Here is a 17,672-nt window from a genome sequence, read left to right on the forward strand (position 1 = left end):
AAGAGGAGATCAGAAGCTAGGTCTGCAGAAAGGAATCCAAGGACTTAGCTCTCAGTGTTGTTGTTGTTGTTGTTAAGTGCCGTTGAGTCAGTTCCGTCCCATAGTTCCCCTGTACAGGGTTTCCGAGGGTGTAAATCTTTACGGGAGTAGAAAGCCTCATCTTTCTCCCACGGAGCGGCTGGTAGTTTCGAACTGCTGACCTTAAGGTTCACAGCCCGATTCGTAACCACTACGCTACCAGAGCCCCTAGGTGAGTTTATTTCTGCCTGGATCCTAGATCCACTCCTTTTGATTTAAGGTGTAAAATGGGGTCCAGACTGTCACCTGCCTCATCAGCTCAGCCCTGAGCTCTGTCCTCACTATTTCCCTCACCAGTTACCAGTCCTTCTTCTTTGTCTATTTCCCCAGCTCTTCAGCCTCAATCAGCTAGCTCGTTTTCATTTCTTTGGCCTTTATGAAATAGAATTTCACTAAACTGTTCTCTTGTTAAGAGCTGCCGAGTAGGTTCCAACTCATAGTGCCCCTGTACAGGGTGGCCGAGGAGTGACTGGTGAGTTTGCGCCACCAAGCTTGCAGTATAAACCGACCTGGGGTGTCCAGTGTTTATTCCACATGGCAAACCATGACAGTTCTCTCGAAGCTGTTCAATTCTACTATTACCACCAGCCCAGAAATTCACAGTACAAATTAGTACCTTAAAAACCATCAACATCTGCCACTGAAACGTTCTACATTGTTTTTCCTTAACATTTTTAAACAATTAAATCTGTAGTTACTGCATATTCTTTTAAGATTGCTCTGTAATTTAAGATTTTTTTTTTTTTTTTAACAATTGCTTTCGTGTTTGTTTTTTTTTAAGTTTTTGTTGTGAATTGAGTGAAAGTTTACAGGTCAGATCATCAGTTTTACATCAGTTTACAGGGCAAATAATCAGTTTTACATTCGACAAATCATACCCCTTGCTTCATTACAATGATTATAATCCCCTCCATGTACCATCAGTTAACAGTATTTCTCTCTATTCACTTTAGCTCTTTTTCTTTTTTTAAAAACACTCAGGAATATATAATAATTGACACCACCAAAGGCCAAAGGACACATTCTGCAAGCTTGCCTCCTGGCCACCAGCTCTCAGTGCTTCTCTTTCCATGAATCTAGAGTCCTCAGCTGCTCCCTCTCTCCATGTTCCCCATCCATCTCAGCCATCGCTGCTTCTCTGGATAGGGTCCCACATTCTGCTTGTGTTCTTCTACCTTGATGGTCCTAGGGTCCTTTGTTTCTGGACTGTAAGATTAACTACTCCCCCTGTTTTTGTTACAAAACTTCTACCTTTATAATTGTGACAGTCGCAATTAGTCATGATAACAATTACTCACTATGGAATCATGAGAATATTATCCATGATAATATTCTTTTAACCAGACCCACTTTTCTATCACATGTTCTTGTGGAAAACATTTAAGTTATCCGTCTCTGAAGGTTTCCTTCTTATACAGGTTCTGGCTTTCACAGGTTTTACTGTACTTCTATAGAAGTTTAACCTCATGGGATACTGTTATAACTGAGGAGGAGGAAGAAGTGATAAAAGTGTTTCAGATGGAGATATCTGGGTAAGCCCTAGAAGGGTTAAATCACGTTCATATTTGCTCAAGGGCTTCCTCATTAGCTGGAAATAGGGTTCTGATCAGATCTGACTTTGCCATGTTTCCTTCATCTGACCTTTATAAGAGCACTAAAACACAAACTAAATAGGCTATAGGATTATCAGTAACCCCTATTAGCCCAGACCTCCAACTCATTACTCTAATAGAAGTTCACTCCTGACTACACAGTATAATGGCCAAGCAAATGAGATTACAATGGTGTGCCTAAAGGTGGCAAAGTCACCAATGGGGTGAAACTTCTATAGAAGTACAGTGAAACCTGTGAAAGCCACAACCTGTATAAGAAGGAAACCTATCAGGGAGGGATAACTCAAATGTTTTCCACAAAAACATGTGGTAGAAAAGTGGTATGATTGCATCTGGTAAAAAGTGGAAACCTTTCAAGACCTGGAAAAGCAAAGTGATTAGATGGTTCAAGTGATTTAAATGCTCAACTGAAAGACTGGTGGTTCAAACCCGCCCAGAGGTACTTCAGAAGATAAGCCAGGGGATTTGCTTCCAAAAGGTCACAGTCTTGAAAACCCTATGGACCACAGATCTGTTTTGCACATGTAGGATTGGGGTGAGTGAGAATGTGCTGAGGGACAAGTGCCAATAACAACCACAATATAAACAAATGGTTATCGGGTCCCTGTGTGCCAAACACTGGTATAAAGCGGTGAACAAAATACATAAAAAGTCAATAGTAAATACACTTAGAGTTTTAGGACATAAACTAAGCCCTTTATATATCCAAGGTGCCTGAGTTGGCACAGGTCCCTCAGTTTGATGGTTCCTTAATCTCTTGAGAAATCTCTATCTATCCATCACTCATACAATAAAAAGTCCCTTTTGGGATTTTAACCCATTCTTAGGATTCTTCATTCTCTTCCTATCTTTGTTTCCCCTTAACACTTAACACTGCCAGAACATACTGCATAATTTGCTTATTTATGATTTCCACCTATTAGAATAAAATAAGCCTCAAGAAGGCATGGGTTTTTGTCTGTTTTAGTCACTGCTGTGTACCCAGTACCAAGACCATATAGTAAATGCTCAATAAATATTTGATCAAATGAATGAAAACACCACTACATTTGCCAATTGGTACATTCCCACCATTCCCTTCCATCATTCCCCCATGCCCAGTGTATTAGCCTTCTGTCTCTTAGTCCCTTTCTTGTTGGTTACATCTAAACAGTGCAGCCAGTCTGATCTCCATAATTAGCTGCCACATGATAATCCTCATATACCCTCACCTTGTTAGCTTCCACTGCACCTGCTATGGCAACACTTAATCCTATATTATCCCCAACATCCAATTTACCCTACTCTTGTTAGACCAGAGCCTTCCTAGAGATCTTTGATTCATGATGGACTTGACAAATAACAATTCATGATATTACTCAATACTCTAAATCCATAATATATAAAAGAAAGAGGATGAGATTAAGCATTAGAACTGGGTTTGAAGATTGGGTCTGATGTGCACTGTCTGGTATATCTTTGGTTAAGTCAGTGACCGCTCTAAATCTGCTTTCTCATATGTAACCTGAGGATAACAATACCTATGTCATATCAGGAGGATTATATTTTAAATGAAGTATGTATTGGAAGGCTCCTAGCAGAACTGTTATTGTTGTTGTTAAATGCCATCGAGTCGATTCCAACTCATAGCAATGCTGTATGGAGTTTCCAAGAAGTGAATGATGAGCCTGAACCACCGAACTTCTGGTTCAAACCAACCTTGCAGTCCAGCACATTAACCCACTGCACCACACCAAGAGCCTATTAATCTATGGTATTTTCAATAGCCCCATATGCATGTTAAAGTTGGACAGTGAATAAGGAAGACCACAGAGACTTGATGCATTTGAGTTAAGGTGCTGGAGAAGATTATTAAAAGTACCTTGGACTGCCAGAAGAATAAATAAATCCGTGTTGGAAGAAGTACAGCCAGAATGCTCCTTGGAAACCAGGATGGTGAGATTTCATCTCTCATACTTCTGGCATATTATTTGGAGGGACTAGTCCCTGTAAGAATGACATCACGCTTGGTAAAGTGGAGAGTCAGTGAAAAAGAAGAGGACCTTAACAAGATGAATTGGCACAGTGGCAGCAGCAATGGACTCAAACATAATAATTGTTAGGATGGCATTGGACCAGGCAGTATTTCGTTCTGTTATGCATAGGGTCACTGTAAGTCAGAACCAATTTGACAGCAGGATAATGCGCTGGACCACAAGGTCAGTTTGAGCTGCAAGGTTGGTGGTTCAAACCCACCAACCACTCTACAGAAGCCCTAAACAGGGTTGCTATGGGTCGGAACCAACTCAATGGTACTTAACCACAACAACAAAGCAGATCTATAAAGTGGTACAAAGTTACTAGTTTATGTGTTGGCATATACCTCACGATCATTGTGACGATTACAATCCATAACAGCTTGCATAGAACTGCTCCATAGCCTTTCCAAGGCTGTAAATCCTATGGAAACAGACTGCCACATCTTTCTCCTGGGGAGGGGCTGATGGGTTCAAACTGCAGAGCTTTGGGTTCACAGCCCAGCACTTTAACCAAGGTGACGCTAGGACTCTCACTTGCCATTAGCCAATGCCTAACCCACAGCCCCACCAGGGCTCCCACTTTCCCACTGCCATCGAGTTGTGACCCTGCAGAGCAACTGTATAGAGTTTCTGAAGCTGTAAACCTTTACAGGAGCAGGAAGCTTGGTCTTTCTCCCAAAGAGCAGCTGGTGGATTTAAACTGCCAACATTGTGGTTAGCAGTCCAGTGTTTATCCGATGGCACCACCAGTGTTCCTTCTATGATGCTGTTGTCTGTTAAGTGTTGTCACTGAGTCACCTCCAACTCATAGCAACCCTGTTAGGGTTTCCAGGAACAGCTGGTAGTTTGAACTGCCTACCTTGTGGTTAGCAGACCAGTGCTTATCCTACAGCTGGTGTTTCATAAATGTTAGTTCCTCGTCTTTAACATAGTTTAGTAATCTCCAATGATACTCTCAATCTTTGCAGATAATTGACTCCTATTTAACCAAGAAACTCCGCCTCCCCTCCCCCCTTCCCATGCTCTCTGGTATGAGTCTTGATTTCCCTCTTTCCTCCTTTTCCTGTCAGAATTCTCTATTCCCTCATCTCTCCTGATATAGAAGCAGTGCTCTCCTTCTTTTCTAAGACTAACTTTCTGTCTATGCCAATAGTTTTCAACATAGATTGGAATCATTTGGAGAACTTTTAAAAAATGTAAATGTCTGGGCCCCACAACAGATCAACTAAATACTTATCTCTGGAGGCACAAACATGGCATTGGTTTTTTTTTTTTTAATCCCCCAGCTAGGATTTTAAGAAATTCAATGAGGGAAAGAATAGTCTTTTTAACAAATAGTGCTGGAACAAGGAGATATCCGCAATCAAAAGAATGAAGTTAGATTTCTTTCCTATATGTAAACAAAGTAACTCACAATGGATTATAGAACCAAGTGAAAGAGCCAAATTTCATGAATCTTGTAAGTAAATCACAGGAGTAAATCTTCCTGACCTTGGATTAAGCAAAGGATACTTAGATATTACTCTAAAAGTGTGAATTGTTGAGTCAGTTCTAACTCATAGGGACCCTGTATAGGATTTCCAAGGGCTCAAGTTTAATAGCAATTGTAAGGATGGTGCAGACCCAGGCAGTGTTTCCGTCTGTTGCTAGTAGGGTTGCTAATGAAGATTATATGGCTTCATTTATACGAAATGTTTAGAGTTGGTAAATCCAGGTATACAGAAAGTAGATTAATGGTTACCTAGGACTAGTGGAGGAGTCCTGGTATGGCGCTGTGGGTTAATGTGGTAGACTGCAAGGTTGGTTTGAACTGGAAGGTCAGCAGTTCAAACTCACCAGTCATTCCTCAGAAACCCTATACAGGGTCATTATGAGTCAGAACCAACTTGACAGCACTTAACAGCTAACCTCAAGGCTGGTAGTTCAAGCTTACCAGCCACTCTGAGGGAACAAGATGAGACCCTTAATTCTTGTAATGATTTATAGACTCAGAAACCCTATGGAGAAGTTCTACTCTGCCTTATAGGGTAGTAGGGTTTTTTGGGGGGTGAGGGGGAACAGGTTAGGGCTAGCATTGAAGTGGGAATAGAGGGATGATGGTGAGGAAGAGGTGGGACTACAAATGAGCATGGGGTTTCTTTTTGGAGTGGTGAAAAAATTTTAACATTGATTATGATTATGACTGTACAACTCTGTAAATCTACTACAAACACTGAATAGTGAAAAACTCAAGAAGAAAAAATATTCCCCAGGCAACCCTAATGGTTTTCAAAGACCAATTTCTGATCCAAGATACTATATGTGCATAGTAATTTACCTTCTAGATTACTGTGATTTGTGTTTGTGTGTGTGTAAAGATTGTATCTTTAAATCTTTGTCTTCACAACCTTATTACTTTAAAAGCCAACACAGCAGGAGTGTGGTATATCTTTTGAATGACTTTTTTTTTTTTTTTTTTAGTATCAGAGGACTCTTAGGGAATGATTTTTATTTTAATCAAAATTGTAAGACTCAGACTGCCACCTGGCAGAACTGATCCTCTCAGTTATCTTGGTTCATGTGAGTTCTTCAAACAATTAATTCAACTGTAGCACATAGTGAGAGGACAGCCAGACAGAGCAAACCAAACTGACCGGTTCTGCCATGACTGTTCCCTCACCTACCAGTGGATGTGGCCCTTAGGAACCATTCTTTGGACAGTTCCCCAGGACACGGCTCTGGTTTGACTAACTTTGTTTACTAAATAAATGAATTCCTACTTCTGGAGTAGCTTCAATTTTTAAACAGAAAGCCATCTATTAACAGTCACTGATACACAGGATTTTATTGTTTGATATTAAACAATTAAGAGTTATTGTATTGTTGTGTTTTTTCTACAAGTACCCTATACATGAAAATAAATATAATCTAGAATACAGTCACTGGAAAATTCTAAATCCATTCTGTGCCTTAAAGGGATAGTTTTACTTTAATAAATGCCAAGTACAGCTTCCTGCAAAATGTACATAAAATAGAGACTGATGAACATTTCTTAAAATGTGTTGAATTCTGTAAACCCATTTTTGAAGATCGACTATTAAAGTCTTTTGATAGTAGACTTCAATAAAATAATTTTGAAATGACTATTTCCAACAAAGTTTCTGAAGGTGTGCAAAAAAGAAAGATGCTGAGATAAATCAAGATGTTTAGTTTATACAGGGGATAGGTTTAAAAATGCTACTTCATTTGTTCAACCTAGCAAGTAAAAAGTAGCAAACTATGAAACCACAGTCCTATGAATGCACGACAACAATTTGATTTAGATCAAGGCAAAGGGGTTCCCTTCTTCATGAATCTAGTAAGTTCAAAGGCACTTAAAGAAAGGGAGGAAGAAAAGAAGAGCTGAGTGAGAGCAATGCCACATTGAGACAAAAGAAAAACCTAATCCCCAACCATAACTCTGAAATTAAATATGAGTTTACAGTTGGAAGATTCCATGACTATGAATAATTTAAAAAATAGTGTTAGAGTCATCCTTTAGAAGTCTTGCTTTATGAGATAAAATTATAATATGAAAGTCTCAAAACAAAGTATTGATTACTCAAGGAAAACATGACAAGGTTGGATGGTAAGCATTAGCAGGCATTTTGCATTCTCTCTCACTGGAAGGAACAACCAGTTTAAAGTGAGACAGTTGGAAAATGCTATTAGATTATCTGGGCTGAGGAGTGGCCCCAGGGGTAGAACATGTCATAATGTCACATTCCTCATCTTTGCTATCACAACTTTCAACAGAACAAACCCAAATACTGGAAAACAAAGTTAGTCAAAAATACTAACTTTTTATTAAAAGTACATGTAAACTATCAAACCAACTTAATACATGGAACATAGCAGAAGTGTGTATACATGTCTCCCAAACACAGTAGAATAAACTCTTTTTAGTTGAAAGTTTACCTTATAAAAATATTCATGTGTGCAATATAATTATGGGACACAGTAAGAAACCACTTCTTAGTTTTCATTAGGGGATTTTTTTTTAATTGGAATTTTAAGGATAATTCCCTTTTTGCCTATGGTTCAGGCTTTCAGGTTTTTCCAGACAAGTTAAATGTACAGAATGACATAAGGAGGAACTACAAGCATGTATAAATAATCTACTAGAGCTCCCATAATAAAACCCTTACAAAAAAAATGATCGAACAAGTATTCATTTTCCCCAAATTGTAATCTGAGGTTATCAACTATTAAGCAATTTAGGAAACAAAGGCAAGGTAATGGGTGCGAAACAACAAAAAGGACTGCAGAAAGAGACCAGTGCTCAGCAGGCTGGAACCTGCTCTCTCTAGCTGGTCCGGTTTCTCCCAGCACCTTTGTGGTGATCTGAGCTCTTCCTCCGATACTGGCCATATCACCTCTCAGAAAAATGAATCTCCCTTTAAGGAAAACCAAGCCAGCATCCGGAGGTAACGTGCAAAACCGTAAACGAAAAATGTCCACGTCTAGCAGGCAGACAAGCAAAGGAAAACCAGCTGTCAGTTTCAGAGGCTCCTAGCTATAACGGGGTTTCGGGTTTCTCTCTGCCTCTGTCTCTATCTGTCTGTCTGTCTCGCTCACTGTATCTCCTTCAATATTATCAGTTTGTTAATCACCTTAAATCACAAATACATTCTCTATCTGCCCTTGTGATATAAATGCTGAGCAAACAGAAAAACAGAATGAAATACTCACAATAATGAAGAATTCCTACACATGTTGTTCCATCTTCTTGCTTTAAAAAGATGGAAGGTTCATTTAAAGAAAAAAAAAAAAAAAAAGCCTTGCAGAATTAGAAAAATAAGGGGATGTGGATTCTACCCACACAATCCTCCAGCCCACTGCAAAAGAGCCCAAAGGCTTGCTGACGTCACAGATTCATGAATGGATGTAAATTGGGTTGGTTTAGGATTCCGCACAGACTTTGCTGTGGTGTGTGTCTTGAAAAAGAAAGGGAGGGTCCAGAGGAGGCTCGGCCAATAGGCTTCAGGCATTTATGGCCTGCCTCCTTGTAAAAGGAATCTGGTCACAGAATAAACAGAGGCCGCCAATCAGGCGCCTGCCGCTGCCTTAAGACAGACTGGCAGCTTGCGGGGAGAATTGTGTGTGTGTGTGTGTGTGTGTGTGTGTGTGTGTGCGTGCGCGTGTGCGCGCGCGCACAAACACACTCATCCCAGCGCTTCATGCTGTGATAATCATGAGAACATCATTATTATTATTGAATGAGAATATCAGAATAGAATTTTGTAGAATCAATGCCACCCAAGAATGTGTATATATATATATATATATATATGTTGTTTTTGTCAGGTGCCATCGAGTAGGAACCAACTCATAGTGACCCCATGCACAGCAGAACGAAACAATGTCTGATCCGATTTTTTTTTTTTTTAAATCACATCAGACCCATTGCTGAACAGCAGGAAATAGATGAAAGAAAATAGCCCTAATAAATAAAAGATTATGTATATATATGTATGTATTATATATGTATAAGAAATTACATAATCTTTTATTTATTAGGGCTATTTTCTTTCATCTATTTCCTGCTGTTCAGCAATGGGTCTGATGTGATTTAAAAAAAAAAAAATCAAGAAAATACTTTCTAAAGCTGGCCACCAGTGAAATTCATGCCTAGTGCATGAAAGCAACACAGTACAGATGTATACACTAATGACTAAGGAAACATAAACCTATAAATATAAGAAAATATTGCATAAATGTAGTTCTTTTATACAACAATAACATCTTGCTGACCTTTGTGATGCATCACTATGGGTGTGGAAGGGCAATTTACTGCTACAGTTAAATAAGGTAGAACATTTCCTCATTGGTTTATTCGACTTCTGATATTCAAGTCACACAAAGCTCACCTTAATGAATCTTAGAGCAAACTCATGCTCCAGTATGATGTCTTATCATTAAGAGTAAAAATACCTATATAAAATTCACCCAAAGTGTTCCTGACACATCTTTTTTGTTGCTTTTAGCTGCCATGGTGTTCCCTTCCCTGCTTCATAAATGCCACATGTACAAATGCACCAAGTGCTACCCGTTCCTCCTCCATCCCCATCAGCATTTATGAACATTTCTTTACTCTTTATTAACATTTCCAGTGTTACAAAAAAGTAGAGATTAATATATTTACTGTCCTCATACTCCATCGCTTTGCTCTGAATTTACCAGTATCACAGCAGTTTTGAAATTGGGAAATGACCTCAAATAATTGAAATTGGTACAATTGTGGTTAATATGAAGCCTCGGTTATGCAGTGTCCCGTGACCAAGAATGTTCTGAACAGGGATCCGCTCTCTCAATCAGATTATTTTGTACAATTGTGAACAGAAAAGTAGTAGTTGGTTTCTATGGCTGTGGAGGATCCAAACTCAAGCCTAATAAATATTATACAGGGCTTAGCTCATTTGAAAAAAGAAAAGTATGCAAGGCTACTTTATACACACAAAGATGTTAATTGCACTTTCCTATATAACTCAAGCAATAGAATAGCAGTGGCAAACAACATACTCAACAAATATCTCTAAAGGAGCTTATTGCGAAATAACACTATGGAAAAAACAGACCTAAAGAAGTTTAACCAGAGGGTGTGGAGGAAGGTAGAATCTCCACTGAGTAATATCCAATCTGTCTAGGCGGGACCGATGAAAAGAAATGCAGATAGGTCTCTTGTGATACAATGATGAATAATTGTTATCAGGAGTGATTGTGAGGGTTGTAAATATAAAGGTAGACATTTTGTGGCAAGGAGGGGAGTGATTAACTTTGTAGTCTAGGAGCGGAGGTCCCTGGGACCATCAAGGGAGAAGAGCGGAGAGCAGGACCCTACCCAGAGAAGCAGTGATCCCAGACATGGAGGCAGAGACGATGACATGGAGAGATGGAGCTGGGGAAGAGGGGCTGTGTGCTGATGGGGGGAGGGGGGAGCAGGGAGAGGGCCAGGGGGCAGACTTGTAGGATGTACCCTTTGGTTGGTTGATGATGCATGGAGGGGATTGTAACCATGGCAATGAAAAGATATACAATAGGATGAATGTAAAACTAATGTTCTCCCATGTAAACTATCACATTATTCACAATAAAACATTAAAAAAAAAGAAAAGAAAAAGAAGAACTTTACCCATGCAATGAAGCTGCGAGCTAAGCCCTACAACACTCAATAGACTCCTGTGAACCCGGATGGCCAAGTCCAGGGGACTCTTGGACCCAGAGTCAGCGACATAGACACAGAGGACTAGAGTGGAGAGTGAAGTGTCCAGCTGATAAGAAGAGAGGGCACATGCATAATTACACCCACACTTGTAGATAATACCTACTTGATCTGGCTTCAATGGCTGGATGATCAGAGCTCAAACAGAAGAAGAAAGAAGAGGGAAAAAAGAATAATCTGATACAATTTGATGAACTTGATATACACCTATGGAAGCAGTAGCTCAAAAGAGTGAACAAATCTTCACAGCGAGGATCATTCTCACCTCCTCCGCACACAGAGAGGACAGGGATGAGCAACTTGGACATTGGCTCTTTCAATATTTTCCTCCAATGCCATAACTCAAAAGCATCAGTTCTTCTATGGTCTTTCTTATTCACTGTCCAGCTTTCGCATGCATATGAGGTTATTGAAAATATCATGGCTTGGGTCAGGCACACCTTAGTCCTCAAGCTGACATCTTGTTCTTCAACACTTTAAAAAGGTCTTGTGCAGCAGATTTGCCTAATGCAATACATCGTTTGATTTCTTGACTGCTGCTTCTGTGAGAATTGATAGTTGATCCAAGAAGAATGCAGTCCTTGACAACTTCAATCTTTTCTCCGATGATATGAATATTATATATTGAACCAGTGGTGAGGATTTTTGTTTTCTTTACATTGAGATGTAATCCATACTGAAGGCTGTGCTCTTTGATCTTCATCAGTAAATGTTTTAAGTCCTCTTCACTTTAAGCAAGCAAGGTTGTATCATCTGCATATCACAGGTAATTAATGAGTCTTCCTCCAATCCTGATGCCACATTTTTCTTCATAACTCAGCTTTTTGGATTATTTGGTCAGCATACAGGTTGAATAAGTATGGTGAAAGAATACAACCCTGTCGCACACTTTTCTTAATTTTAAACCATTAAGTGTTCCCATGTTCTGTTCGAACAACTGCCTCTTGGTACAGGTACAGATTCCTCATGAGCACAATTAAATGTTCCGGAATACTCATACTTTGCAATGTTGTCCATAGTTTGTCATGATCCTCACAATAGGGTTTCAAAGGAATGACTGGTGGGTTTGAAGCTCTCTCCATATATATATATATATATATTTATATTTATATTTTTAATTTTAAATTGGGTAAATGTTTACCGAGTAGATCATCAGTTTTGTACTCAACAATTCATACACATTTTGTTTCATCTCACTGATTGCAATTCCCACAATGTAACATCACTTATGATGCAGGAAGCATCAAAAGAAGATGGAAGCAGCACAAAACAGTCACTGTAGCAAAAAGAATTAGCTGATATATTCAACCATTTCAGGTGGTAACATACGGTCAAGAACTGATGGTATTAAAGGAAGAAGTTAAAGATGCAGTGAAATACCAATTGAAAATGTTTCAACAAACTGATGGAAGTACTCACTAGTCTAAGTCAAGAAATTTGGATGACAGCTACCTGGCCAACTGACTAGAAGAAATCTGTATGTGTGCCCATTTGAAAGAAAGGTGTCCCTACAGAGTGCAGAAATTATTGAACAATCATTAAAATCACATGCAAGTAAAATTTTATTGACGATCATTCGAAAATCCTTGCAGTGGTAGAGATAGAGGGAGCTTCCAGAAATTCAAGCCGGATTCAGAAAAGGACATGAAACTAGGGATATCATTGCTGATGTCAGATACATGTTGCCTAAAAACAGAGAATACCAGAAAGATATTTACTTGTGTTTTACTGACTATGCAAAGGCATTCGACTGTATGGATCATAACAAACTATGGATAACATTGCGAAGAATGGGAATTCCAGAACACTTTAATTGTGCTCATGCAGATCCTGTCCATAGATCATTCAAACCAAACAAGGGGATATTAAATGGTTTAAATTCAGAAAAGGTGTGTGTCAGGGGTTGTATCTTTTCACCATACTTATTCAATACATACACTGAGCAAATAATCTTAGAAACTAGGCTATATGAAGAAGAACACGGCATCAGGCTAGACTCATTCACAACCTGTGATATGCAAATGACACTTTATTCCCTGAAAGTGAAGAGTACTTGTAGCACTTACTGATGAAGTTCAAAGCTAAAGTCTTCAGTATGGATGACAACCCAATGAAAAGGAAACAAAATTACTCATTGGACCAATAAACAATATCATAATAAACAGAGAAAAGGTTGAAGTTGTCAAGGATTGCATTTTACTTGGATCCACAATCAATGCTCATGGAAACAGCAATCAAGAAATCAAATGACATACTGCAGTGGGCAAATCGGCTGCAAAGGAGCTCTTTAAAGTTGAAGAGCAAAGATATCACTTTAAGGAGTAAGATGAACCTGACCCAAGTCATGGTATTTTCAATTGCTTCATATGCATATGCAATCTGGACAATGAATAAGAAAGTTCAGAGAAGAATTAATGCCTTTGAATTATGGTGTTGGCAAAAAATATTGAAAGTGCCATGGACTGCCAGAAGAACCAACCTGCCTTAGAAGAAGTACAGTCAGAATGTCCTTTAGAAACTCGGATGGTGAGACTTCATCTCATGTACCTTGGATCAGAAGGGACCAGTACTTAGAAAAGTATATCATGCTTAGTAAAGTAGAGGGCCAGTGACAAAAAGAGAGACCCTCATGGAGATATACTGACACAGTGGCTTCAACAATGGACTCAAACTTAACAACAATTGTGCAGGAGTGGACAGTGTTTTGATCTGTTGTAAATAGAGTTGCTATGAGTCGAAATCAACTCGATACCACAACAACGCCTTGTACCACAGAAATATCAAGTGGTCCAACAAAAATGTCTCTGTGTCACACATGAGGGGAACCCATTAGAAAAACAAGCTGTTTCCCAGATTTTGGAAGCTGAGGAGGTCAACCTCAGAGGAAGCTACTGTTGTTAAGACAGAAGGGAGGTAGGGAGAGGTAGGGACACATGAAAAACAGACACACTAGAGCAGCACTCTGCCCAAGAGAGCTTCTTGTGATGAGGACAGTGCTCTATCAGCCACACTGTCATATACAGTGGCCACATGTGCTTACTGAGCATTTGAAATGTGGCTAGAGTGACTGAGCGCCAAATTTTAAATTATACTTAATTAAAATTTTTAAATAGCCATTGTGGGCTGGTAGGACAATAAAGCGCTAAAGAAATCAAGCCAAGTGCCATCATTCCAGTACTTTTTTTACTTCAATATTTGAGCATGCTAAATGTGGAGGACTACAGAGCCATTATCAAGGTGAGGAAGCAATTTTAAGGACCAAATAAACCTCTTCAAATTTCTATAATAAGTAGCAGATGACTCTGCTCTCATTATCCAAGAAGAAATTCAAAACTCATTACTGGATAAAAATGTAAGAATAGAAGTTAAGGTATAATCATTTAGTGATTTGCTTTAGAAAAAAATGTTTTGTTTTTAAAGATAAATGACTCATTTCAGCCAGAATCTAAGAGAAGTCAAAAGTATCATGTCATAACCCAGTGGTAATCTCTGTCAGAAGTATCAGGCAAAAGAAAGGTACATACCACCTAAATATCATTGGGCTCCTAGACCCCAGAAGACTCACTTTCATTAAGTTAAACTTTTATGTTATGATCATGTTTTTATCAGGAATTATTAAAAGGGATATACTGTTTTGCTTTTGTTCTTTGCCTTGTTCAAGTGCTCTCATATAAGGAGTTCATATGAGGGACTGATTCATTTATCAACTTAACACCAGAGAAAGATTTTCTGTTCTTGGTATCCATCTCCTAGATAATAACAATATTGTTGTTGTTCAGTGCCATTGAGTCAATTCCGACTCATAGCGACCCTGTTTAGGGTTTCTGAGGAGCAGCTGGTGAGTTTGAACTGCCGACTTTAGAGTTCAAACAGACCTTGTGGTCCAGTGCTTATCCTACAGCGCCACCACTGCATTTCCCCCCCTGCTTCTAAGAAACTCAGCGTCAAATATATATCTGTATGTATATATAAGGAGCTCTGGTAGCGTAGTGGTTACGAATCGGGCTGCAAGCCACAAGGTCAGCAGTTTGAAACTACCAGCTGTTCTGTGGGAGAAAGATGAGGTTTTCTGCGCTCATAAAGATTTACAACCTTGGAAACCCTGTGCAGGGTTGCTGTGAGTCGGACCCGACTCCACGGCACATAACAACCACCATTACAGCAATATGGAGTTCTGGTTTGGCCCTGTAGGATAAGTTGTTGTTGTTATGTGCCGTGGAGTTGGTTCCGACTCATAGTTACCCTGTACAGGATTTCCGAGGCTGTAAATCTTTACAGGAACAGTACTGGGCTGCAAAGTCAGTTTGAACCTCAAGGTCAAAACCCACCAGCCACTCCTTGGAAACCCTATACAGGGATGCTATGAGTCAAAACTGATTTTAAAAGGCCACTTAAAGACAACAACAAAATATATTTTAGCTTTTGCGATTACCATATTTGCATTTTCTTCTTGTTTTGACTTTGATTTCCCTTTTGTTAAACTTACTGTAAATGTATTTCCTTCATGACAAGCCCTTCAAATCCTTTTTAAAAGGGCAGAGTATAAATACAAATTTATATTAAATTAACTATAAACTTTTATAAAGGTGAAAGTCTCACAGTGGCATTAGTAATTTTTCAAATCATCTTTATGATAAAATAAACCTCTAAAGGTACACATAGTTGTGGCAAATTTTGGACTTGAACACTTCAACATTTTATCAAAGGATAATAAAACATACAGTCAATTGGAGAAAAGCAATTGCTTAGAGATTTAATATACTACTCAGAATAAAACTTAATAGCTTTATGAATGTATTATTCCTGTTAAAAGGATAACTAAAAATGAAAGACTTAAGAATTCTTCTCCAATCAATAATGCAACAGCACTGAAACAAATCAAAAGCAAATGTATTTCTCAATTAATAAAATATTTAGCATCCCCAAACTATATCATTCCGTAATACACAAGTTCTGGCAAGGTACCATAAATAAACCTTTCTGGGATAAAAATATTACCTTGCATTTATAAAGGCACTTTGCACATTGAAAGAGCAAAAGAAAACTTTGCACAGTACTTTTTTTATCCATATAAAATTGGTACTACTTTTGGAGAGCTCATGAAAATAAATGATCTAACTTCTAGTCTTATACTGTTATTTTGTGTGTGTGTTTTTAATGTTTTATTGTGAATTATGTGATAATTTACATGGGAGAACATTAGTTTTACATTCATGCTATCGTATATCATATCATATCCCCTCCATGCATCATCGTGTATCATATGTATATGATATTGTATATGATATCGTATATCATATCAATCCCCTCCATGCATCATCAACAAACCAAAGGGTATATATTATTGTATATTCTATCTTGCTAAGTCCAAATGTAGAGTCACCATTTATGTTGTTGAATAAAACATATTTGCAATGAAAAAGTCATTGTTCTTTCAAAATTTTATCATGTAGTCTCCAGTGTCTTTGTATCACCAAGGTCTTATTTTTCAACTACTGATCCTCTTCTTTGTTTTCAACTTTCACATTCCATTCACCAGTAATTATCAATGCATTTTAATTGCATGTTTGAACAATTTTATACTAAAGAAGCTGGTAGAATTAATCAATTTCTTCATTATTGACTTTAAAGGTTGCTTTGCAAATTTGAATAATAATTGTATTAACTGGTCTTCTTTGTAGGTCTACAGATAGCATCCTATCACAAACAGCATTGTACTTAGAAATAGATATTGAAAATGGTATTTTTGACAATGAATACCACACCATTCTTCCTGAATGTGTCATTTCCATCATGGTAAACCATATGATTGTCCAATTTTAAATGGCCAATATCAGTCCATTTCAGCTCTCTAATGCCTAGGATATCAATCTTTATGTGTTCCATTTCTTTTTGAACTTCCAGCCTTCCTAGATTTATACTTTGTACATTCCATACTCCAATTATTAATCAATGTTTACAGTTGTTTCTTCTAATTTTGAGTTGTCCTCCATCAGCAAATGAAGGTCCTGAAATCCTTGCTCCATCCATGTCATTACGGTCAACTCTACTTTAAGCAGTCAAGTCTTCCTCAGTCGTATTTTGAGTGTTTTCCAACCTAAGGGGCTCATCTCCTGGCACATATCAGACAATGTTTTGCTGCTGTTCTTAAGGTTTTCAGTGACCAGCCCTTCAGAAATGGACTGCCTATTCCTTCTTCCTAGTCTGTTCTTAATCTGGAAACTGCTGAAACCTAGCCACTGTCTGCTGATATTTGATACACTGGTAGCATAGCTTCCAGCATCAGAGCAACATGCAAGCCACCACAGTATGACAAACTGACAGGCACTGGAGACATTAGTCATTAGAGAGATGCAAATCCAAACACCAAGCTATCAACTAACTTCAGCATTATTGTTGTAGTTGTTAAGTGTTGTCTAGTTGGTCCAGTCTCATAGTGACCCTGTATAGTGTTTTTGAGGAGCGGCTAGTGAATATGAACCAGTGCTTATCCTAAAATGCCACACCAGCATATCTTTAGGCATTATTAGAAGAATTTTCAAGAAAACAAGAATGCTGAAGAGAATGTGGTGAGTCTGGAACCCTCATACACTGCTGGTGTGACTGTAAATGGTGCAACCATTATGGAAAACATGGTGCATCCTTAAATAGTTGGAAACAGAAATACCATATGATTCAGCAATCCCCTACACACACACACACACACACACACACACACACACA

At 38.5% G+C, this 17,672-nt stretch overlaps 1 protein-coding gene across 2 annotated transcripts in view; it reads right to left on the reverse strand.

Annotated features, from left to right (window-relative positions):
* MAP3K13 (mitogen-activated protein kinase kinase kinase 13) overlaps positions 1-17,672 on the reverse strand; it is a 225,816-nt gene that overhangs the window by 112,975 nt on the left and 95,169 nt on the right. The window contains exon 1 of one of the 2 annotated variants that reach the window (XM_006869762.1): positions 8,420-8,684. The exons of the other annotated variant lie outside the window; for it this stretch is intronic. The gene's annotated coding sequence lies outside the window, so the exon portion shown is untranslated. Of the gene's footprint in view, positions 1-8,419; positions 8,685-17,672 lie in introns of those variants that run through there. 2 annotated transcript variants of the gene reach the window in all.

This window comes from Chrysochloris asiatica, unplaced genomic scaffold, assembly GCF_000296735.1.
Source record: "Chrysochloris asiatica unplaced genomic scaffold, ChrAsi1.0 scaffold00135, whole genome shotgun sequence".
Lineage (NCBI taxonomy): Eukaryota > Metazoa > Chordata > Mammalia > Afrosoricida > Chrysochloridae > Chrysochloris > Chrysochloris asiatica.